The sequence below is a fragment of the Danio rerio genome, chromosome 12, assembly GCF_049306965.1.
Source record: "Danio rerio strain Tuebingen ecotype United States chromosome 12, GRCz12tu, whole genome shotgun sequence".
NCBI classification, from domain to species: Eukaryota; Metazoa; Chordata; class Actinopteri; order Cypriniformes; family Danionidae; genus Danio; species Danio rerio.
The window spans coordinates 27,206,763-27,230,901 of record NC_133187.1 but is presented as its reverse complement, the minus strand read 5'-3'; the positions used below and the strand labels follow the sequence as shown (position 1 = coordinate 27,230,901).

General features: G+C 35.3%; 1 protein-coding gene and 1 long non-coding RNA gene across 4 annotated transcripts in view; one reads left to right on the top strand and one right to left on the bottom strand.

The window, feature by feature from the left end:
- The window catches only part of ppm1bb (protein phosphatase, Mg2+/Mn2+ dependent, 1Bb), a 55,415-nt gene extending 45,725 nt beyond the window's left edge, over positions 1 to 9,690 (bottom strand). For 2 of the 3 annotated variants that reach the window (XM_005156264.6, XM_068224468.2), the window contains exon 1: positions 9,325 to 9,690. The gene's annotated coding sequence lies outside the window, so the exon portion shown is untranslated. The remainder of the gene's footprint in view (positions 1 to 9,324) is intronic. The other variant, NM_001007313.1, reaches the window with a different exon arrangement.
- A 178-nt stretch (positions 9,691 to 9,868) lies between these two features.
- LOC103911924 (uncharacterized) lies at positions 9,869 to 18,557 on the top strand. Its single transcript, XR_663065.5, has 4 exons — positions 9,869 to 9,952; positions 17,307 to 17,467; positions 17,975 to 18,045; positions 18,179 to 18,557. It is a non-coding gene; the product is annotated as an uncharacterized lncRNA (long non-coding RNA).
- Positions 18,558 to 24,139: the final 5,582 nt, after the last annotated feature.

The window sequence follows — 24,139 nt, the reverse complement described above, 5'->3', positions numbered from 1 at the left end:
ATTGATTCATTGCATTTTGTACTAAAACTTACTGCTTTCAAATTTGTGAAAGACTACTTTTGTATACATTATAAAGGTTAGGCCAAACTAAAGCTTTTTTCGTCAGACGTCCAGCTCTAACAGAAGTGCGCACACCAGAAGAGTCGAGGAAAGAGTTAATCCTGAGTCATTCTGAACACCACCCTGCCAAACCCATAAAACATACAATACTCTTAAAGCATAGGAAACATCTTCCATGCCTTCACACTGTTGTGGTCCTTACACATCATCCATTCTGGCCTTCTGACATTAATCCCCGTGCATTAGTATGTGAGCTGGAGAGCTGTTCAGCAATGAAAATACGAATCCAAAGGACTATCCAAACAACAAGATTTTAACAAGCATGCATATTAAGAGCCTGCCAAGAAAATGAATAGCACTAGCTGAAACTGTCATTAGGATGATGCATATTTAACTGTCATTTTAAATGATATTCCACATAATAGATCCACTTAAACAGTAAACATCATGACACCTGAAATGGGGCTAGACAATAAACATAATATATATATATATATATATAAACATAATATATATATATATATATATATATATATATATATATATATATATATATATATATGTATATATATATATATATATATATATATATATATATATATATATATATATGTATATATTTATATATATATATATATATATATATATATATATATATATATATATATATATATATATATATATATATATATATATATATATAAAATATAAAAAGTACATCACAAAGCAACAAGTGCATATCGAATTGTCAATTTTAGGGCTGCAAAATATATTGAAAAAATTATTAATGGAGTATAAACAATATCCATATAACAGTGACACGAGATAAACATTTATTTAATGTGCCAAGCATATGTTTGTTGCATGAATAAGTTGTTTACCCATATTTGACCAATCAGATGGGGCCTTACGATTTTTATACCCACCTTCACTGTAGATGCTATTATGCTACTGGCTAGACCAGGCTCAGAAGGTTCAAATACATAATAAATAAATACAAATAAATACAAGACAAGCCAATAATAATTTGAATATCTGCAGAGATTTTCAATCAATAATTGCATTTTAAAGTCTAAGGGCTCTATTTTGACGATCCATGTGCAAAGTGCAAAGCGCTGGGCGCAAACGCATTAGGGTGTGTCAGAATCCACTTTTTCTAAAATAAGGACAGAAAAATCTGCTTTGCATCATGGCGCATGGTCTAAAAGGGTTGAGCTTATTTTCTAAATGAGTTATAGGTGTGTTTTCAGAATAAACCAATCAGAGTCTCATCTCCCTTTTCCCTTTAAGAGTCAGTTGCGTCGCGCCATAGCACATTTGAAAAACTTAGCGTTTCATTAGAAAGAAAAAAGTTAAACAGAGTACCTACAGCATGAGAATGAGAGATAAGGCCTCCTCATTATCTACTTTCGCTCTCGTGGATAGGGAAACCTTGTGAGCACAGACATCAATTAATTAATTTCGTTTGTTAAGCGCAAAGATTTGTTTCAGAACTATTTCTAAATTTAGTTCTAATTTCCAGCAAACGAATAAATGAACAATAAAAATGAAGTGTGGTAAAAAAAAAACTTAGTTATATCCAAATACACATGCTATGCCCCATTTGGTCTAAAACTTGACAGGTGTGCAGATCTAAGCTTGTTTTTAATAAAACAAATCTAAATAAGGATATAATAAATAATACTGTTAATAATAATAATATTATACAAAAGTAAATTGTCACAAATAAACTGAAAAAAAGCCCACGAAATGAAAAAAGGCATGAAAATATAGTTTAGTACCCTATATACATCTCCTTATTATATCCTTATTATATCCTATATATCCTTAATATTTTAATTATTTTTCATATGTACAGATATTTGCGTATTGCTGTACATCTTGTGTGTATTAAGCAGTGTGTAAGCGAGGCGCACAACTAATGCGATCCACGCTGGACTTTAGACCGGCTTTGTTCTGGTCTAAAGAAAAGACTATTACAGTTTCTCAAAATAGCAACGTGCCAGCAATGTGCTTCAACACGCCTCCCTTTTTAGACCAGAATGCCTATGGGCCCAAATACGAGTGCAAATGCATTTGCTATTTAAACAGCGTGGTTCAAAACGACTCTTGCGCCAAGCTGAAACTGGCAAACAACAATTGCGTCGAGACTTGCCCCACATTGCGCCAGGTGTATGATAGGGCCCTAAATGTGTGCACCTTGATATAGATTTTTGACTCTAGGGAAAAGTTGTATTGGTAGAAATATATTTAGTGCAATTTTCAACAATAATATCACATATTTTCTCATTTATAATAACTTAATATTGTGTTATCATTGATACTGTGTGATATGGACGATATTATTGGCCATTCACTGTGATAAAAAAACAATTCAATGGTAAACAGCATTTACAAAGATAAAATAAATAAATAAATAATATAAGCAACAAAAAAAAAAAAAACCTGGCTCCAGATGATACACTGAGGCATCAAGTAGAGCTGCACGATTCTGTAGATGTAAAATAAAAGTTAATATGAGTCAGCAACTATTATTGTTTTTTTTCCCTAAACATATGGTAAAACAACAATAATATTATGGCTTTTTCTCAATATGCGTTCTTGTCTGAACTTGCGTTCTTTTGTCCTCGTGAAACGTCATCAACCGTCGCCAAAGTACTGTTCCAATTCTAAAGTTCACATCTCTCCAAGTACAGATGAAATTCCCGGATGTGTACTTGCTCTGCCCCTTTGGCCAAGGATGCATCGTGAGGTGACTTGTGCAAACTTGCGAAGCTCAGGTATCCCAGAATGCACTGCAGTGTAACAAGCAAGCGCTAATGGCGGAGGAGGAAACCTGCACGGTTTTAAAAATACTCCTGTACTGTGTCACAAAATAAAGTTGACAGTTTTTCAGGCGAGAATGTAGTAGTTTTAAACTCGAATCGGCAGTTTATTCACAAAGATAGCGCTTCTTTGACGACGTGCCTCGGCTTATGCGGACTCTGATTCACAGCCTGCCAGCGGGAGCTCCATCATCAGCTCCCCTGCCAGAGCAGCTTTACTTCGGCCAGGCCATCTCTGATGTACCGCTGGCCCTCATAAGTCCATTGTAGTTAAAACATGATATTTAATACATCTTGTGAATATCTAACGGACAGTTTTTGGTCTTATAAATCTATTATTTGTTCTCGGGTGTAATATTTTGGCAGTGTTATTTTGCTACCTTTTATAATTGTCTTTATTCATGTTACCATGTTGTACACTGTTTGTCTTTGTTTACCAAATTGTTTGACCTAATCTTTTTTTCTTATCGTGTATGTCTTTATTTCTTATTGTGTGTATAATTACCATTGTAGTTTAATAAATCTGATAATCAAAGACACGTGTCTGTGTATAATAACACAATTTAATTAACATTTATACGAATATATGTGTGCATTTTCTTAAATCAAAAATGAAGATTTATAATAATAATAATATAGTATGAATTAAATCATTTCATTGTTAATGTACAGTGAAACTGAGGTAAGTGACGTTATAAAGTACACTTTTGTTCCATTTGAAGTACCCGACTTGTGTCTTCGCCGATTGTGTCTGTCTATGGAGTTCGATCTTCCAAGTATGAACTTGGCAAGTCTGAACTTCCAAGGACGCAAGTCCGAACTTTGCCTACTCGGTATTGAGAAACAGTCTATGTGTAGGTTTACTTGCTTTTTTTTTATAAATAATTCTATTCTACTTATAATAATACTGATATTGAATTATGTTTGAGATATATGCTTGCAATCTGTCATTGCAACATAATTAGACCATTTTATTCACTGGTAAAAATCAATATTATACAGGTTAGAGTAGTTTTACTGACAATAAATATTTGTTTTCATGCACAACTGTGTACGTTATGAAAGAAAAAAACATCAAATGCTTGTCGCTATAATAACTCTAAAATGCGATCAGATTATTTAAATGATGTGAATGCTTTTGGTTTCATTTTCACTAAATGCGGTTCATACTTCGCACGCGGCTCTCAAACGATCACTCTGTGCCACAAATTGAATGTCATTTACAACTTTAATACCTGTTATTCACAACCTGTGCAGGTTCTGTTCACTAAAGTAGACACACGTGTGTCTATCATTAAGAAATGATCATCGTAGATAATCACAGTCCTATTTGTTGAGTGCGTAAACATAATGACCAGTAAGCATAAACCACACAGCAGTGATCAAAATTGCAGCAGAAAATGTTGGCACCATCAAAATAAAAAAACGTTTCAGAATCAACTGGTAGCGAAGCCAGTATTTTAGACATCCCTACCAAGACCCTTTGCAAAAGCTGTGGTACAAGTTAATAATCTTTTAAACAACAGGCTGTGGGTGTGTATAAGTGAATAATCTATCTACAAGTGATCAGCATGACCCACGATGTCTGTCTTGCACGTAGTCGTGCATTAATACTTCTGCATGCTGTTTGCGTTGCTCTGCAATAACACTTCCGAAACACTAGCTGGCAGTAGGTTTTAATGTTTCTCTTTGTCGTGTTTCTTCACAGGTGTTTTGGTTTTTCTGAACGCTACCTTAATGTACAAATAGCTAAAACTCACTCATTCAGAGTTTCCATCTAGAGCTACTTTCAATTCTTGTTTATACTTCACGAGACTTAACACTTGTAAACAATCGCTCAAACGAGTCCCGCCCACACTGGTCACAGCTACTTGGGTTACGCATCGTTGCGACATGTAGTTACTATCTTTTGAGAAGTGCATGTCAACATTAGTATCACCCATGGCGAGGGCTATGCGACTGAGCAAAGATTGCACTGGAGCATACACTTGCACTTGACACAGAAGTATAAATCAGCCTTTACATCAACACTGCACATCTCAAAAAAAATGTACTATTTCCAACAATGCATAAATCACAAGCTCTGTTATTAGTTTGGCTATGCAGCATTGATAAGTGTGGATGGAGCCTAGTCCTTAACGGGGGGGGCTATTGCAGACGAAAGTGAAGAGGGTTGGGGAGTTGTGGAAGAAAGTGGACAGCGAATAGGGGAGGAGGGCGAATCGGTAAAAACAGGTACCGGATCCAGCATGTTCTGGCACAAATTAAGCCCTGGATACTTTTATTTTACATTTACTTAATGATTTAAGTTGATGCACATCCAGTTCCACCATCTAAAGAGGGAGTTTAAGCCACTTGTACAGTAAGTTAGCTTAAGAGGTATTTCCGGTGTAAACAAATCACCAACCCAATAAACTCATTAGACAGAAACATCGCAACCCCACTGCCAGCTAGCGTTTTAAAAGAGCATGCAGAAGTATAAATGCAAAGCACGCACCAAGGATTCATCACTAGACACAAAAGTAGTACATCACTAGACACAAAAGTATATTCCAGCCTTAAGAATAATGTATTAATCATTTTTAAATTGCCAATGTGAACAGCTTGAAAAAAAATCACATAATAAAAACAGTAATGCGTGCACATAGCTGCAGCCTATGGTAATATTATAGCAAAAAAATGATGGTAAGGATTTTTGTTTGTAGAATAAAAAAGATTATATGTTGAATAACATTTTACTCTGTACTAATAGAGTATGGACTCCAAACCAAGCCAGGACACTTTAGACCAGGGGTGCCCAAACTTTTTCTTTTAGACCATTTCAGTGTGGTCATGTCTTTGGTCCATGAACATTTCCTGCTTGTTATTAAACTATTTCATAACCGTAACAAGAGGCAAGTCAATCATAACTTAATGTTAAAACAGCTGTCATAACGTTATTTATCGATATGTGGCTGTTTTTAGATTCTCAAAAGCTATGGAAATTAAAAATGTAAAACAGGAAATAGGGACCATTGTCTTTGTTTGTATCCCTATGGTCTATAAATGCCCAAAAATCAAACTTGTTTGAGGGCTGTGGGTTGAAGTTAAACCAAACCGTATTACATTAAATTTGCACATTTGTTTGCTTATTATTTAAAAATAACTAGAAAAAGTTGCTCTAAAACATATTAAATGATGATGCTTGGTTATTTTTAATGTTTTATCAAAACCTTATTATGGTAAAAACATTAACAATTCCATTTATAAGACAACAGAGCTCAATACTGAACACACTAGTCAAACTGCTCCTGTCTTTGCCTTGATTATCTCACCGATGTCATGTGCATTGTCCTCTCTCTGTGTCAATTAACAGTATTTACATTTTAAAGGGTACATAGTTTACCCCCTTTTTATGCTTTAATATTAATATTATGGTTCTTCTGAGTGTGCCAGTTTAGGTTTAGTTCAATACAGTTCAGATTTTTTTTATTATAATGTGTTAAAAATTGTTATTTTGGGGGCATGTAAACAGCTCGCTGTTTTAGAGGCGTGTTGCTTCACATGAAAATTAGTTTTGGCTTCCCGCACAACGTCACAAGGGGGCGGAGCCAAGAGCTCCCCCGCTCTGTGTTTGCAAGCGACATGAGTGAGAGAACCAGCATTCAGCCGTACATGTACGACTCGGACACAGACCAAGCAGAGAGTACAAAATCATGTGTCTTTGTATAGTTTTACAGTCAACTGTGTGCTAATTTAAAATGCAGAGGTTGTAAACCAAGACTAATAACTACATACACTGAATTAACTTTGACTGAGGCACCAGATGCGCCGCTCGAAGCCACGGCACGGCACACCAGACACTCTCTGTGGCGCAGCAGAAACATGAAGTGTCCCGAATCGTCACGCCACACAGCGCCATGCATTTTAGAATTCTAAACATAGGTTTCTATTAGGGTACACAAAGGTGCTTCAAGTCGGTGGCTGTCTGCGCCCAGCCGCCAACTTGAAGACCCGTTGTGTACCCTGATAGAAACCTATGTTTAGAATTCTAAAATGCACGCAGAGCTGCACTTCTGGTATGCGATCTGCAGGCAAGTTCGTTATTTTATTTCCAATAGAGAGACGCGCACGAGGCAAGGCGCTTGCACTTTTTCAGCTGCACCTAGTTAAGATCACAGGAAGCTTTTGTGATCGGGAGAAATGCAAACGGCTGAAGTTTAAGGTAGACGCAATGAAAAGTACACGTTTGCAAACCTACCTAAAGGTACAAACAATAATTCCGATAAGAGCAATAATGTGGAGAATATTGATCTTGTGTTGAGCCCAATGGCCCTTGCATATAAAAATAGAGCAAGGGTGTTCCTTTAGTGATATCGCTTTGACTCGCACGCTGAAAATGGCGGCCGTGAAACAACAAACTGAGGATGGTGACGTTCCTGTCAATTAATATTGGTGGGCGGGGGGACCGCACTCCTACATCAAGATGCAGTCGGTCTGAAAACCGCTCCAATTGGTGCACCGTTTTTATGTTGTTAAAATGAAAAAAAAAGGACTTGGGTGTGTTTATATCACCCCAATATGATGGTCTATACACAATATTTACACACATGTCTGTCCAAACAGCTTGAAAAGTAGATTTTTCACCATAGGTGCCCTTTAAAAGTTTGTTTCATTCAAAACATTTCATCTTAGTTTACTTTTTTGTAGCTCCTCAAAAAAACAAAAAAAAACCAAATGATTACACATTAAATTCGAAATGACGATCTCGCTCCAACCAACTGCCATCATTCTCCCTTTTTTCAAATAGGATGGCAGGCCAAACCAAAGGTTACCATGGACCAACTTTGGCCCGCGAGTGCTACATTGGGCACCTCTGCTTTTTACACCTCATTTTTAGACATAAAAAGATGTTTAGTTTCACAGAAGAAAGTTAGTCCATTAAGTTTGTATTAATAAAGAGTGAGTAAATTAAGTCAGCATTTTAGTTTAACTTTAAATGGCTATTAAAAAAACATAAGGGTGTTAACAACTTCCACAAGCACACCCTCAGTTTCCAATGTTACATCGGCATCACAAGAAATCTACATGGTAGACGTGTGCATCAGTTCCTGCCAGTGCTTCAGTGCCTGTCACAGAACTGGACGGACTTTAAGGAAGCCACTGAGCAAACAAAGAGGTCCCCTCATCTGCTTTTCTTACAGTCATCTTACACACTTGTCCAAACCCATCCTTTAGCAATCAGCATCAGATAAAGAACTGCAAGCTCAGCACTTTCCCTGAAAGGCAGACTGGGTCAAAGTTTCACTCAGTGTACAATCACGATAAAGAAAGTGCGTTAACTGCTGTCGTCACGTCTGCTGTTGTACGATCGGTTTAACAAGTGATGACCAAAGCATTTTATCTACAGTTATAATCAGACCTTTAATCTCTCAGCAGATGAACTCAGTGTCAAAGTTTGAGTTGGTCTATAGCATCACAATTGTCTTTACTGCCAATTTTGATCAACGATGTATCTTTTCTAAATACAAATTGAAAAAGAAGCAAATCTAAAACTTTTAAATGAATTAAGACCATGTCTGTCTAAAAAAATTTAAAATACAGCAATAAGCCCATAAACAGTAGCCCCAAGTGGGGTTTAATTCTACTGTTAAAAAAAGTGTGGAGATGAAAAAAAAAATCAACAGAAATTATATGCTTTTCCAACAATCTGCATCAGGAAATAAAATGAATGTGCAAATGCCACAAAACAAGAGTGACTCTTGAAGGCAGACAATGTTAGAGATCTATAAACGTCTCCAACTATATAGCCACTATCATTCAATCTTTGGCTACTCGTGAAGTGAATTGATGTGAATTTAACAAAGTATGAATCACATTTTCTTGTATTGCAGCAAATACTAGCTATTTAGCAAACCTTGCAATGTATCAACAGCCTCAACGACAATAGCTCAGCGTGAATCTCAGCTGAAATACAATAAGGCAAAAGTAAGCAGCTACCACAATGCATGGAAAGGCTAACATGAGCCAACACAGTTGTAGGTTAAAAGGACAAACGAAGCGTCAAATGTGAGAGGGAAAAGCTTTAAACATGTCAGAGAAACAGAAGGAGAGGTGATTACATAATGTACTGAATTCTTCCTAACAGTAAGCACGAGCCGACGGGATTATTTGTGACGCGCACTTGTTTGTCTGTCGCCGCTACGGGACAAACAAAAGCAATAAAACTCCGAAGCCACACACAATAACAACAACAACAACAGCGTTTCTTTGTTATATCAAAACGGAGAAGTGGGCGTTAATGTCAGTCTAATGTCGTTAGAGCCTCGCTAATGTGTCAGTCCGCTCGTTACACAACAAGCCTCGTACTTAGCAATGAAATCACGCGCAGGCTCGCGCTGGTTAGCTTAGCACGAGCACTCGTCGAGCAAACCCGAGGCCCACACGACCCCATACTTACATTTCCAGATATTCTGCGGATGTCAGCGGTCGTTCCCACTTCGGACTCTCGGCTGCGGGTGTTTTCGGGGTCGATATACCTGTCGCTTCCTTTAAAAACAAACAATCAGAGTGACTTCACGTGAGAAGCGATCATTCCGTTCACGGCGATTCTCTGCTTTGATAGCGTGAATTTTTGCGCATGTTTGACGCCAACGCTGATGTTCCCTGAACAAATCTGTCCACTTATTGGCTGAATCTGTCTAAATCTCGTATCAATATGTGATCATGGTGTGGGATAAATCATTACATAGATCCGAATAATCAGCTTCTGTAGGGAGGCCAAGATATCCTTCGGTTCAGAGTCTTGTGCGTCTTGATGGAGGGGAGGGATAATTTCTTCAAGTGGCTCGATGATTGGCCGAAGCTCTACAAGGCGTGTTTGCTAATTGGATTATTTCGCTGACAGCTAAGGCTACATATGGCCAATCCCGCGATTTGATTGGCTCTCGGTTTGTCATTTACCGTCACGAAGCTTGAACTGTAGTTTGTTTTACGCACAAAACGCATCGCAGCGTCCGTCTCGAGGGGGACACAAGGGTCATGTTTGGGGCGACGTATTTTTAATGACAGCAATAAAACACCATTAGGTTAGTAATTTAACCGTTGGTTGGAAATATTGATGTTATATTGTAATTATTGCTAATTCTATAATCATTATTTAGTTCTTATACTATAGTTTTATGTGTGTGCATGTGTATGAGGAATGATTTTAAACTATTTTTTACCTATCAAGAACACAATTATTTAAAATACAGCATAAAACAATGTAATTGAAGTAAAATACAGTGATTGTGAAGTATACATTAACTATGATCCGAAATATAAAGCCTTAACATCACACAGAACAGCTGAACTGATAGGGGTCAGAACTAATTATTTATGTATTTTATTTATTTAATTTTAGCTACATTGTTTTATACTAATATTAAAGTGCAGCTCTAAAATATTAACTATCATTTTAATTCTTCATACATAGTAGTTATCCTTCAAACCTTAACGTTTCTCAGGTAGAAGTTGTTAATAAAAATACATTATAATAATAAAATGCAGTATGATTAATTATTAGGCTACAGATTACAAGTACGTTTACATAAATAAATCTGGTACATTAAATGACGATGGAACATTAATTCACCCTATTTTTTACAAAAGCTATTTGAAACGTTAAAATATACATTGCTCACATTTTATATGCTTTCTCTGTATTTACTTCTATAAATTTACTTTCATGTGGACACCAAATGGGATGTCTCATATCCTGTATAAATATTTGTTTCTTTTTTTTACTTTAACTCTAACACTGTACCTTTTAGTTTAATCATGGGATTTTTATAATTGCTCTTTCAGATGCAATTAGACCAGTTCTACTGGTTGCATCTTGGTTTAGGGCAAGACAAAAGCTTAGCTATATGCAATTATATGGGCAAATTAAATTTAGCTAGGAGTAAATCTTCATCAGGAAGTAGAACACAATAGATTCATTGTCTTTTTTAGGTGGACCTTTGGGATTTCAGTAGTAAACAGTAACATTTTCATTTCCACATTCCTTCATCACTTATAGCAGGGGTCACCAATCTCGGTCCTGGAGGGCCAGTGTCGCTGCAGGGTTTAGCTCCAACTTGCCTCAACACACCTGCCTGGATGTTTCAAGTATACCTAGCAAGACATTGATTAGCTTTTTTAGGTGTGTTTGATTAGGGTTGGAGCTAAAATCTGCAAGTTTGGTGACCACTGACTTATAGCAAGTTTGTGTTTTATAGCACAGGTTTGTTAGACCTTTCGCAGTCCAAATATTACCACACAAAAAAATGTCCACATTTCTTTTAAATGTACAGGCATTGCCTTCAACAAATCCAATCCAATCTATAATTAATAATAATTAATACAAATATAGATAAAAAGCACAGGTTAAATAAAAATTACAGATTGTTTATGTCCAGGCAACATAAAAATGCAAGTTTGTCACATATTTTTAAATCAGTTTTGTATTTTTACCGTATTGTATGTCTAGTTGACCTGCAACAAATGTATTTTTACCAATTATTAATGACAATTTATTCATCAAGTTTCACTTTTAACTGGATATTTACTGGAAATTTCCTCCCAAGACATTATCCATTGTTTCTTCATATATAATAACTTGACTTCTAGTTGTTCATTTGGAAAAGTGGCAGAAGGTAGATTTTCAGATGAATTTCTGTTGATCCGCACCCTAATCATCACAAATACTGCAGAAGGCCTATTGGAACCCGCATAGACCCAAGATTCTCACAGAAATCAGTCAAGTTTTGTAAAGGTAAAATCATGATTTGGGGTTACATTCAGTATGGGGGCATGAGAGAGATCTGCAGAGCGGATGGCAACATCAACAGACTGAGGTATCAAGACATTTGTGCTGCCCATTACATTACAAACCACAGGAGAGGGCAAATTCTTCAGCAGGATAGCGCTTCTTCTCATATTTCAGCCTCCACATAAAAGTTCCTAAAAGCAAAGAATGTCAAGGTGCTCTAGGATTGGCCAGCCCAGTCATCAGATATGAACATTATTGGGCAAGTCTGGGGTAAAATGAAGGAAGAGACATTGAAGATGAATCCAAAGACTCTTGATTAACTCTGGGAGTCCTGCAATAATGCTTTCTTTGCCATTCCAGATGACTTTATTAATAAGATGCATGGTTGCAGTCCTCCAAGCTCAAAGGAGTCATACACAATATTAATCATTTTTCCACAGAACCATGACTTTATATTCTACTGTACATTATTTTTGTTAAATGACAGGACTTTTTTCTAAGCAAAGTCAGGCCTTACTGTTCTAACTATATAATTTAAAATCAAGGCATGTTCATATTTTATTTTGGTAAAAATAAGCCACTTCTGAAGTTATTATTCCTAAAACTTGGATAGGTGATAGGACATTTGTCAGGTAGTGCACATTGCCATATTTTTTATGAACTCAACTTTTCACCTAAGTTCACCTAAAAAAAGACTGCAAATTTATTCGAAAAGATCTTAATTCAATTTTATGTGAATTCTGGGCATCAAAGAGGCTTTATTCTTTATCCAACTAAGTAAAATGCATTTATGACCAATAAGAACAGCTTTTGAGCATGATGAATGTCATATGATGAAAGTGTCAGACTGATGTCAGTCCTTAAAGAGTTACGAGTCCAAGCTATAACCAAATACAGTATGTGATTTTCTTTTGATCTTTCTCCAGAACTTCAGGTCTGGTCCTCTTTTTTCAGCTTTTCTAAAAGTGTTGTGCGTCAGTTCTTCTTACTGATCCACCAGTTGAACTCTCCACGTCATGCTCTGTTAACCAACCACAGACACAAACCCACAGAAGTCAAGTCATGAGAGAGGAATGGTTTACAGTAGGTGAACCCTGCACTGTTTTATGAATATTTTATGACGTTCTCAAAGTATAAATCATAATTGGCTGTTTGACAGCACCATCAAGTGGTCACCAGCAGCTGTACTTCTTTTTCATTGCAAAACAGGCCAGGATGATGCTTAGTTTGTCAAGCTGTTTGGAACAATGTGTAATAGATTGTGAGTAATACATACTTTATTAATGCCTATATCATTATATTTATATTAGCTAAACAATTGTTTTTTAACTGACACTGACAAGCTACTGTTATTATTAAATATATTCTTGACTTTTTCGTAATGGAAATTAAAACATTAAGAAATGATGAAAAGTGCAAAACAAATCTTTCAAGAATAAAATTAGTTTTTCTATATTTATTACCCCATTAGCAGACATTTCTGTGTGGTTTTAAGCGGATAGTTCACCCAAAAAAAAGCTATGCCATCATTTACTTATTCTTTACATGTTCCAAACCTTTTTGAGTTTCTTCTGTTGAACACAATGTTAGATATTTTGAAGAATGTTGGAAAAATAGCTGCTGGTTTTCAAATTCATTCAGAATATATATTTTTTTGTCAGAAGAAAAAATAATAATAAACGTCTAGAACAGGGGTGCCCAACGTTTTTTTTTTTTTATATATATGAAGGGCCAAAAACAAACTATATTACAATAAAGTTGCCATGGGTCATTTCCTAATTTATTTATTTGAAAAATTAGAAAACATAACTTTGAATCGTTTTACCAAATGCCATATAAAGTTTTTCATTTTAACAATTGCACTAAAAACATAAACAATTATATTTATAGCACAGTGGAGTTCAATGCTGAATACACTAGTCAAGCAGAATCTGCTTTTGCCTTGATTTGCTCACCAAAGTTCTCTATCCATTGGTTGACAGTACATTTTAAACTAAATCTGATTATTTGACAATCTGATTTCAATTTAAATTGAAACGTTTGTTTTTAGTTAGCTTTTAACATAACAATAAAACAAACTAATAAAGGGTTATATTAAATTTGAAATGACAATCTCTAAACCTTCCCAATAATTCTCCCCCTCTTCTCAGATGGGATGGTGGGCCAAATCAAAGGTTATCAATTCCAGCCTGTGGGCACTAGTTTGAGCATCTCTGGTCTAAAATTACTTGAGTGTGTGTGTATATATATATATATATATATATATATATATATATATATATATATATATATATATATATATATATATATATATATATATATATATATATATATATATATATATATATATATATATATATATATATTTCGTTTTAAAATATAAGTAATTCTTTAAAAAAATTCTTAATAATAATACATTTTATTTATAATGCACTTTTTCATGACCAATCAAGTGATAAAAACAAGAAAATTTCAGAAATTACATAAATACATAAGTATACGGTAAACGATATAATTTATTGTGTTCAGCAGAAGAAAAGAAATCTTAAAAGTACTTGAGTGTGAGAAAATGATTATTATATTTTATATGTTTAATTTTGGGGTGAACTATAACTTATAAAGGGAAAAAACTTACTACTAAAAACAGCGTATTGTCTAATGCTTACTTGCTGATTACTTGTCTATCTTCTATATAAATCAAATCATCGGATAAAGAGTGCAACTTTATTACTGAAGGAATATTATAATGTTTCCATATTATTACCTGCACTTTGCTATTGGAAATTATAAAAATACTTGACAATGTCCTGTCAGAAAACTACAAGTCTTATTTATTTATTTATTTATTTATTTATTCATTTATTTATTCATTTACTTATTTGATTACTTGCAGTACTATGCTTACTTTACCTACATTGCAGTATAGTTGATTTAAAATGTTTGGGTATTTGTCTTTGTTATGTGAGGACGCTGGACAACGGGGTTGAGGATCTATGTGCAGTTTATATATAAGATTAGTCAGGCAGGCAACGGTCAAAACAGGGGTAAACAGATATATCCTGAATCGTGGTCAATAAACAGGCGAGCAGTCGGTATAGGCAGCAGGCAGGATAAACAATAAAACAACGTGAGGGCTACAACATGGCTTGACAAGGCAAGGGAAACCGTGTGTAATGTCACAGTTTTAACAGATAACAAGACTCAGTCACAAGTCTTTGTGTGCTGTATATATGGTCCATGAAATCAGTCTTTGAGCAGCTCCCAGCTGTGTTTGTGTAATCAAAGAAGAACCAGAACAAGTGTGAGTGCGTGGTGCATTACAGGATTTGTAGTTCTTTTGGTGGCATATTTGTAGTTCTCTAGCGATCTGTATGGACTAGATCGCTGATGATTATGACAGTTTAGAAATCAGAAACACTGTGGAAGAAAATCTGATTTAGCAGTGTTACTGTACTTTGCAAAGACAAAGAAATACCTAGAACATCGTCACATCAATGAGTCAAAACCAAAAAAAAAAAGATAAATTATGCAACAATTAAACATACTGTTATGAGCTGCACAGTCCAATTACTAAACTTCTAAAAGCTGAGTCCACATTCCAGCACTCACACTTTTCTGTGGGCATATTTAGATCATGATTACCGATGACATCATGCAGCTGCTGTTGACTGGACCCTTTTGCCTGGAAGCAACATCATGTTTAAATATTTCTGAATGTCTGCATTAATGCATCTCATATGCATGATTAATTATGCAAGGCCGTGTGTGTGTGTGTGTGTGTGTGTGTGTGGGTGTGTACTCGTTTACGAGGACACAAAATTGTATAATGACATGTCTATGGCATAGGTGTGGTTACAAGGACATGCATGCCTTTTTTTCCTCATAATCAAAATGCTTTAAATTCATACTTAATGAGGTCTTTTTACATTCATATTTTGCCACAGGTTTCCTGTGAGGGTGGGTTTTAGTGGGTAAAGCCATAATAAGCGGGTTTTACAATATAAAATTAAATACATTTGGCTTATGGAAAGTTCTCAAACTAGACAAAATGTGACAGTCAAACCTCTCCAGAAGTCCTAATATACTTCCTGTCACTAATACTTCACAGATAAAGTGTTAAAACACTGCAGATGAATAGTAAAAACATATTATCTTCATATTTTTAGTGTTTTTGTTTTCTAATGTTTTGCAGCATTTTATATTTAATGTGCTATAGTGTATACATTTCTAGCACATGTTTTTCACAGAGGGGATTTTTAGAATCTATTTTTATTGCTCCAAAATGTAGAAAATAGTCTGTTAATGATTTGTGTAAATTACACAGAATAAATCTGTAATATGAATGGTATTTTACTGTAGGAGAGTTATGCAGTATGATACTGTGAAAATTACTGTATATTTTACAGTAAAGATATAGAATACTGTAGATACTTATTCAGCAAGATGAATGTTGCTGTAATTGATTTATAGTAACGCCCCATTCACACAAGGTGTCAGTGTCAATGCTTCCCATTTACTTTGGGTGAGGTCAAGCGTTGTCAAACTAAATTGTGGATCCATTAGTGCCGCTGCTCACTGCAGAAGTTGAGAATTTCTCAACTTTACAAGCGTCAATAGAAGCACAGATTTATGCAAAGACAACAGCTTAGACCATTGCGGATTAATATCATTGGTTGATGCTGCTATGTCAATCGTGTCAGCCCCAACTTCAGATACACCCTCCATCAAGCATTGACGCTGAAGCCCAGTGTAAATCAGGCGTAATGAACTTCTGCCTGTAAATTACTGTAGATTTTACAGGAGATTAACAATGGACTGTGAATAAACAGCTAGAAAAAAATATTCACAAAATAATAAAAAAAAAGAATAAAGTGTTAAAATGTGTAAAGTGTTAAACGTGTAAAGAATAAAACCAATGGCGTAGTGTTTAAATGTGTCTAGATCCTCACAGCGAACTGAGTTCGATTCCCAGCTCGAGGTCCTTTGTGATCCTTCCCCTCTCCTTTTTGATTCCTACCTTGATCCCCAATGTCCTATCAAAAAATGTTAAAAAAAGAATACCAGAATAAAAATGTGAAGGTTTAGTGCTGCTAAAGTTGAGATTTATGGCTCAATGCAGAAGAAAAAAAATGGCTGTAATTTAAAAAAGAAACGCTTAATAATGTATTTTGGGTGTTCTCTTTACGTTACACACAAAAAAAAAAAAAAAAAAAAAAAAAACACAACCCAGGCTCATTCTGATTATGTACCATTAACATTTCTGGACAGAGCAAAATACATCCTAGGAGCTACATTTTTTTTGCAGTTTTTGTTTTCACGAATCCACCAGAGGCCGCTGCGTAAACTTTTTAAGATCTCAAATTTCTCTCACGAGTGCCATTCACGCCTGCTTTTCTCATGTAAGTCTACCAGAAGCCGCTGTTGACTGACTAACTTACTGACTGACTAACCAACCAATACCACCCACCCTCTCCCTTCCTTAAACCCAACCAATAGTGTTTGAAAAGCAGATTGACCCACCCACGCCTTCTCTAAACCCAACTACACCAAAAGCAATGCAGAAAAAGAAAAGCCCCCTGATTTTGATCACGTTTTCAGATTTGACCACATTCTCACCCTGTTATTTACTTTTTTATTTTATTTTTTAGGCTTTGGTTTTGTCTTACCAGCTCGCTAGATCCATTATTCATCGGACTCGAACCTTATTGTCACAGTCAACTGCATCAACAACACTGCGTCTCAAATCTGACGACATACGCATCAAACTACAGGACAAACTGGTAACAGTGGAAAATACGTCCATATAGAGGTAAGCAGCAGTTGGTAAGCAAGAAAAGGAACGGCGTCATACCGCCTCGTATTGCTCTTTTTAAAGATGAAATCCAGCCATACTCTAGCTACTTAATTCGCAATATTCAGAAATATAAATAGGGCTATGTTTTTTTCAGAATGAGCCTATGTTGCAAAAAAAGCACTTCTCAAAACTGACATGTTTTTGCCTGCAGTGTCTTATTGTAAAAGGAGTCTTATTGTTAATCACTTCAATGGAAATTAATTTATTTTTTAGAACTTTATTATGTTATTTTTGATGAATTAAGTGCATTCATTTATTTTTTTTGTCAGAAATAAAGAAAGAAAGTTAGTTCACCCACCCTAACAGCAATTTTACTATTTACCTATTTACTTTTCATTTTTTAAAAAGAAAAAAAATTGGAAAATGGTAGCCATTAACTATAGTTTTTTTCCTACAATGGATGTCGGGTGTCTGGTTTACAACATTCTTTAATCTAAATTTTTTTGTGTGTGTGTTCAACAGAAAAAAAGAAACTCAGGCAGGCTTGTGACAAGTGGAGGACAAGTAAATGATGACAGAAAGTTCATTTTTGGGTGAGCTATCTTTTTAATCCTTGTGAATTTTGAACGCTTTGAGGGGTTTCACTTCACATTAAGTAAGCTGTCCAGACAGCGTTAAATATTAAGCGAGAGCGTCGTTTTGTTTTTAGAATTTCTTTTGCCACAGGTGCTGTTGGCAGCCCTGCTTTGGAGACCTTGAGAGGGAACTGCATTTTGATGAGCCGTCAAATGAGTGAACAAAGCCGGCTGGAGGCTTCAGTGAGGCAGGCTGCTTTAATTCATCGCTTGTGACACAGAACAGGCTCACGGATATAGTCAACACTTCCCAGCCTGTCTTCGCTTCTAAATGTTTTCTGCTATGACAGAAAGGTTTTTTTAAGCTCTTGCACGTCTCATCCTTATGAAAGCCTTTTCCTCATCACCTTTGTGCCATATCTCCTTTTTGCAGAGCAAAAAAATATTTTGTATTCAAGTATTTTTGTCTTTCTCTTTTCCCATTTGGCAGTTTTTTTAAATGACTTAAATATAAACTCACTTAAATAGCCCTTTTTTGCTTCAAATCTATCTATAATTATTTTTAAGGGGTTTTCACCTTCAATTGAGGTAGGATAGTAGAGGTTATAAACAAGAAACTATTGAGCGCAGAGAGAGGGGAAGGGTCGGCAAAGGAGCTCGAGTCGGAAATGAACTCTGATATATATATATATATATATACATACAGTTGAAGACAGAATTATTAGCCCCCCTGTTTATTTTATTCCCCAATTTCCGTTTAACAAAGAGCAAATTTTTATTAACACATTTCTAAACAAAATTGTTTTAATAACTCATTTATAAAACCTGATTTATTTAATCTATGTCATCATGACAGGACAGAATAATTTACTAGATATTTTTCAAGACACTTCTATACAGCTTAAAGTGACATTTAAAGGCTTAACTAAGTTATTTTGGTTACCCAGGCAGGTTAGAGTAATTAGGTAAGTCATTGTATAACCATGGTTTGTTCTGTAGATTATCAACAAAAATATAGCTTAAAGAGGTGAATAATTTTGACCTTAATATGGTTTTTGAAAAATTTAAAACTGCTTTTATTCTAGCTGAAATACAACAGATCAGACTTTCTCCAGAAGGAAAAATGCAGACATACTGCAAACATTTCCTTGCTCTGTCAAACATAATTTGGGAAATATTTATAAAAGAAAAAAAAAATTAAAGGGGGGCTAATAATTCTGACTTCAACTGTGTGTGTGTGTGTGTGTGTGTGTGTGTGTGTGTGTGTGTGTGTGTGTGTGTATATACTGTATACACACACACACACACACACACACATATATATATGTATATAATATTATATTTAATGCAGTGCTTCTTGTCCTGTCTGAGATCCATTTTATATATCTACCAGGCAATGAAGATCACACATTTTTTAAGAAATCAGACCTTAAACGTGGAAATTTTATAATGGAAAGACAGTTCAGCGAAAGGCTTCGCAGTGGCGCAGTAGGTAGTGCTGTCGCCTCACAGCACGAAGTTTGCTGGTTTGAGCCTCGGCTGGGTCAGCTGGCGTATCTGTGTGGAGTTTGCATGTTCTTCCTGTGTTCGCGTGGGTTTCCTCCGGGTGCTCCGGTTTCCCCCACAGTCCAAAGACATGCTGCAGGTAAATTGGGTAGGCTAAATTGTCCGTAGTGTATGTGTGTGAATGAGTGTGTGTGGATGTTTCCCGGAAGGGCATCCGCTGCGTAAAAACGTGGCAGATAAGTTGGCGGTTTATTCCACTGTGGTGACCCTGGATTAATAAAGGGATTAAGCCAAAAAGAAAATGAATGAATAAATGAGTTTAGCGGAAGCACTGAGGCTGGCTGACTGAAATTAAAAGTATTTGTTCATATATACATTACAACATCGGTGCTGTAAAAGGAACCTTCTGAAATTTAAAATAGTCACATTAAGCTTTCACCAGAAGTTTTTCATTGGCTGAAAAACACTAGCTGTGCATATACCCAATTGCCATGAAATTGCGGTGAATAATTAGTACTCTTTAATACTGTAAACAATGAGGAGTAAGGTTTACTTAAAAAAAAGCATGGACATGTTTTTCACTCAGAAAAGGCTAGTAAATCTTCAAAGCTTAGCCAAGTAAAAGATTAGACAAAATTCTTAGTACATTTAATTAGAAATATTAAGTTTACTTGGAAATTTTATTGACTTTTTGTTTGTAAAAATCTGCTAAAGTCATACATTTAAATATATTACTATTTTTATATTTATTTTTATTGAAGATTCCTTTTTATCTGTTTTAGTTATCCGGTTCCTTAGATTACAACAAACGAGTAAATATTACTTGGGTATATCCATTTGAATTTACTATTGTATTTTGAGCACAATAAATTAAAAAGAAATATTAAGTAGCTTATTGAATTAAATGTGATATTTAGAAGTAAAAAGACAAAATATGATTTATTTGTAAAATGTACTTGGATTATGCTATCTTTATTTACAAGACCCACAAATCATTTTTTACAGTGAAGATCACCTCCATAGAATCACTGCATTTGTTTATTTTTCACCCTAATTTGTTAAATGCATTATTAAAAACAATTTTGTTTTCTAAATAAAGTCCTAAAAATCACTTAATGTAAAATAAGCCATCACAGAATAATATCTCAGATTTGACAAAAATATTAGACTAAAACCTTGTACCACAAATCAAGTCAAAAAGGAGGAAAATCATCTCTCTGTTTTTTTTCTTAGCGCACTCACTGTACCAAACCTAAGAAAACAAGAACTCGATTCAGAGGTTTAAAGGTCCAGGTCAGTTCACAGATAAACATGAATGGGCTTCAATTTGTTAGCATACAGAAGAAGAGTTTCAATTCACATGCTTTCCAGATCCCCTTTCCCCCAAAAAACATTTTAGCGGCACCACAGAGTATAAAAGCGAATTCATCTTTTATTAAGCGCGGCTTGAATATTCAGCCTGCGAGATGTTAAAGCGCCGAAGGTCAGCGTTTAGCAGAAGTGGTTCATGGAAGTGCATTGAAATATTTCACATAGCCATGGCCTGTAGACCCTACTGCATATGCATTAAGTTGCTGCGCTACGGAGGCTCCGGGCTCTTTTTCCAGGCCCCTGTGGACTGTCTTAGGGCGAGGCCCTTGGTGTAAAGGGTCCACTGGTGGGCCTGGATGTGTTTAATGGTGTGAATCAGTGGGTCAGTGATGTGATGAGTGTATGCTTGGTCTCACGCCTCAGCCTTTGGCATCTGCAGTCTCATTGATGGACGTATTTTATACTTGAATACTGACGGAAACAATGTAGGTTTGACTTATATGCTTAAATGAGGCGGTGATGTAAGAGAGTCTAATAGTTCTGTGAAAATAATACACAAAAAATATCAACACAGGCTCAATCTTAAAACGTAGACATTTCTGGAGATCACAAATTATGTAGCCAGAGCTATGTATGGCTGCATTTAGTCTTTAAAAGAAGAACGCTACGGGCTGTATGATGCCATTCTTTTTCGCGCTTACCTGTGTAGATGGCTTTTCCGCTGTTATCAGTTTGTCCAGTGGCTCGCTGCATACGTCGAAGGATTTGAGACACAGAGCAGAGTTGACCATAATGACGGGGTTTGAGTTCTGTAGGGATCTAGAAAGCAGGTAAGACAAAAACAAAAGCCAAAAAATTAAATAAACAACTAAATAACAGGATGAGAATGTAGTAAAAATCGTGCTGTCGCGAGGACTTTTCTTTTTCTGAATCATTTCTGAAAACACTGTCAGTTGGAATGAGGAAAGGGGGTGGGCGGGTCAATCTGTGATTTTGAAAACAATATTGGTTGGGTTTAGGGAAGAGGGTGGGTGGGTGATCGGTTGGTTGGTCAGTCAACAGCGGCCTCTGGTGGATTTATGTGGGAAGAGCAGGGGGCTGTTTAATAAAAGGGGTTTAAAAAAGCGGGGATTAAAGTAAAAAACCTGAATTCAATGAACCGAACTAAACGCTTAAATTGGTTCCATAACAGCAAGTTGAAGATTGTTTGATTGAGCTAATCTGAGTTCAGTTTAAATAATCTAGATGACTGCTCGCGCACATTACTGTCGTAAATCCGTGAAGGTCGAGCGTAGATGCATCAATTATGTTGTGTGCTACCATGGCAACGAGAACTGAAAGAGCTCTGAAATAAGACACAACTGTTCACAGCGAGTGAGCCGTTTGTTTTTGGAGTTCAAACATTTAATAATTTAAACATAATAATCAAAAACTACAGTACGGCTTGCAACAAAGCAAGAGAGAAGGCTGACAGAAAATTGCAGATATTAAAATATAGGCCATTGTTTAGGTTAAATTAATATTCATCACATTACATTGGAATTGTTCTTAAACACACGCGCGAGAGAGGAGAGCTTACTGCCAATTGTTGCTTGCAATAAAGAAGTTTTGCTAAAGCAAAATTTTGAACTAACAAAAAATAAACTGAAGATCACAGTCCAAAAATAAGTACACTCAAATTAATATGTTGAGGGAAAATTTGAAATAAAATTTTATTAAACAAGAAAAAAAAATCAACAGAAACATAAAAAAAATTTAAATATAACATTGAAATGTAGTTTGTTGTTTAATTTATTGTTTAATATGTATTAAAGATGTTTGGTATGTGTATAATCGCCCACACACACACACACACACACACACACACACATATATATATATATATATATATATATATATATATATATATATATATATATATATATACAATTGAAGTCAGAATTATTAGCACCCCTGTTTATTTTTTTCACCAATTTTTGTTTAATGGAGGGAATATTGTTTGAGCACATTTCTAAGCATACTAGTTTTAAAAACTTATTTCTAATAACGGATTTATTTTATCTTTGACATGATGACAGTAAATAATATTTTACTTGATATTTTTCAAGACCCTTCTATACAGCTTAAAGTGACATTAAAAGGCTTAGCTAGGTTAATAAGGTGAACTAGGCAGGTTAGGGTAATTAGGCAAGTTATTGTATAACGATGGTTTGTTCTGTAGATTATTGAAAAAAAAATAGCTTAAAGGGGCTAATAATTTCGTCCCAAAAATGTTTTAAAAAAAAATTAATAACTGCTTTTAATCTTGCCGAAATAAAACAAATAAAACTTTCTCCAGAAGAAAAAATATTATCAGACATACTGTAAAAATTTCCTTGCCCTGTTAAACATCTTTTGGGAATCAAAAGGGGCCTAATAATTCTGACTTCAACTGTGTGTGTGTGTGTGTGTGTGTGTGTATATATATATATATATATATATATATATATATATATATATATATATATATATATATATATATATATATATATATATATATAAAGGGTGTAACGATCGGCGTGTTCGTATTGAACCATTTGGAGACTTTCAATTCGGTACGCATTGCAAACCGAACGATTCAGACTAATATCTAAAAAGATAAATGAGAAGAAAAAGCCTGCAATGCTTGCCCCGCCTTCAAGCTTTACTTATAGGCCGACTGCGCTAGTACAGAACGCAAATCCATTGGTTCATATTAGCTGTCAATCACTCAGTTCCGATGACAGGGAGCTACAGCCACAAAAATGTAAAGGTCTGGATACAAGAGAATCAAAACAACACTGACAGATTTAGTTTTAGAGACCAGCTAGAGTTACAACTAATGACACATCTAATTAGTGATCATGTGTTGAATGTCAATCCAGCATTTACACTTTTCGAAGAGTGAATAATAGACTTCCAGTGGTTAAAGTCCGCTATGACTAAAGCATTCACCGTAAAGCCAGTGGGACGGAGTTTTCAGGTAACCGTGTTTGTCTCATCTACACATGTTAAGCACGAGATGTTCTAATGTTATTTAATCCTTCATTTAATCATCATGATGCTGTCAGTCGTGCAAATGATACCGCGTTCACCATCACATGCATTTACTGAGATGATGAAACTGATATAGCAGTTCACGAAAAGACCAATACTGCTACGAAGATGACGTATGCAAATAATAAGTTATAATATCATCTGTGCAATATCAGACCGCACCCGTGAGAACAACACAGTGATTATTGTTAATTCAGTTCATCTCATTCACAAATGTGCG